At 42.1% G+C, this 2,367-nt stretch overlaps 1 pseudogene; it reads right to left on the reverse strand.

Annotated features, from left to right (window-relative positions):
• Positions 1-1,512: 1,512 nt before the first annotated feature.
• Positions 1,513-1,645, reverse strand: LOC120859785 (annotated as a pseudogene).
• Positions 1,646-2,367: the final 722 nt, after the last annotated feature.

Here is a 2,367-nt window from a genome sequence, read left to right on the forward strand (position 1 = left end):
TTCCACTGTTTTATTACTGATAAAATAGTACATTCACATATTTAAAACATGACATGGTCCACAGCTGAGACCAGTGAGTTTCATTACACCACAAATGTCAGTGCTGCCCAGTCAACACGTCCTCTCCTCCTCTGTCAGGCCGTCATTCATGCAGCTTTCTTGAGCGTGGCACAGCATTTATTACTAATAAGGCATGACACCATAATCAGAGCAACTGATATAAATGTGTGGGAATTTTCCTAACACTTGAAAACTAGACATCATCCAGTATTCAGATCAGACTGTGTATCACTCAGTGCTCTTCAGAGAGACAGAACCAGTAGCATATATAGAGATAACTAAGAAGCGGTTTCTTGTAGGAATAAGCTCACTTGGGTATGGAGGCTTAGAAGTCCCACAGTCTGCCTTCCGTCTGCAAGCTGGAGAACCAGGATCGGTGTAGTCGATGGTATAACTCAGAGTCTGCAGGCCTAAGAATCAGGGGGGCCAGTGGTGTAACTCCGGTCTGTGTTTGAATCAAAAGCTTTAGAGCCGGGAGCTCTGGTGGACTGCAAGAGGGCAAGAAGAATATGGATATCTTAGTTCAGACAGAGCGAATTCGTGCTTCTTTCCTCTGCCTATGCAAGGGATTGGATGATGCCCACTGGCATTGATAAGACCTTCTTTACTCATTCTACTGATTCAGATGTTCCTTTCCTCTGGAGACATCCTCACAGACACACCTAGAAGTAACGTGTTATCAGCCATTTGGGCGTCCCTTACGTGTCAAGTTGACACATAAAATGAACTATCACAGATTGCCTTGAAGCCCTGGTTCTATGTCTGGTGGAAGCCTTACGCCTCCCAGGATTTCCTGTGTCAAAGGATTTATATTGTCTCCATAACCCTCTTATTTCCTAAGTCAACAGGAATGCGAAACTTAGACCCATCTCTTGTTTCCCTGGGGCAGCCTCTCCAGGGACACCATGATTTTTATGGAGAGAAACTGGAGGGTTCTTAGGGAAGGGTCACATACCACTCATGTGGGCTTTACCCTCGAGCTGCAGCTCTTCCTGCCGCAACCTCAGTCCCCCCCCTTCAGTCCTTCTTCTGATAAATACGTCTTCACCATCTCCCATCGTGCAGGTCTCCGGTGCTACTCAAGTGAATTTCTGATGAATAAAATGATTTCCAAAATGAATTTCAGAAGAAAGAAATAACAATAGCTACTGCCCTAATTTTAATAAATTACCAATTTTGAAACATTCGTCATGTTGTAATTGTGTCCTAGGGAACAGAGTTTGGGAACTGCTGTATCTTTGTTAAATGCTCTAATAATCTTTCGATATTCCACTTCGTGGAAAAAAGCCAGCATATAATTTGGCAAATCTAGTTGGTTATTTCCTTTTTTCTTTTCTGTTATGTTTATATGATTTCAAGCTTATAGAAAAGTTGCAAGACCAGTATCAGAAACTTGGGTATATACCCTCTACCCAGATTCTCTAATTGTTTATATTTTGCCCCATTTGCTTTATTAGTTTCTTTTTCTGTAAGTAATGCATGCATATTATTTTTTTCTGAGCCATTTGGAGACATTTTTACTATATGTATTTTCTGATAAGAACAGATACTGCACTTGATCTTAGCTAAAAGGCTGAGAAGCAATTGCTATACATATTTCCTAACAAGAATATTGTCTTACACAACTGTTATACTTTTATCAAAATCTGGAAATTTTTTGATACAAAGCTCTTAGCTGACATTCCATAGACAAATTTGGTCAGTTGTCCCATGAAAGTCCTTTGCAGTGATTTTTTTTCCCCCTCTGTTCAAGGCTCTAACTCAAGGTTACATATTGCATGTATTTGTCCTATCTTGTTAGTTTCCATTAATTGTGGAGTAGCTTCTCAGTGCTTCTCTATCTTTCTTGACATGTATTTTGGAAGGAGACAGGCCAGTTATCTTGTAGAATGTTTTTCTTGAATAGATTCAAGTTAGGCGCTTTTGGCAGGAACACCACAAACGTTCTTTCGACCTCGTTTGGCTTTACAGAGGACCATCAGTTCTTCACCTCTGCACCAGCTGGGGTGTCCCACGGTCCAGCTCAGTCCTGACACTAGTTGCCTGGAGTGAGTGCAGACCCCGAGGTTAGGGACCCTGTTGTACAGTGTGGTCCGCACTTAAGATGCCAGCCGTAAGAAGGGGCCCCAGGCTAGCCACATGTGTTTCGGGCTGACTGCAAATGCAAGGGTTCCCCACTCAGGTTCAGTGATTTGCCGGAATGACTCGGAACTCAGGAAAGTGCCATACTTAAGATTATAGCTGTATGTTTATAAAGGATAGCATTCAGAAATAGCCTACTAGAAGAGATACAAAGGGCAAGGAGTG

The sequence above is a fragment of the Oryx dammah genome, unplaced genomic scaffold (genome assembly GCF_014754425.2).
Source record: "Oryx dammah isolate SB20612 unplaced genomic scaffold, SCBI_Odam_1.1 HiC_scaffold_3092, whole genome shotgun sequence".
In the NCBI taxonomy this organism is placed as follows: domain Eukaryota; kingdom Metazoa; phylum Chordata; class Mammalia; order Artiodactyla; family Bovidae; genus Oryx; species Oryx dammah.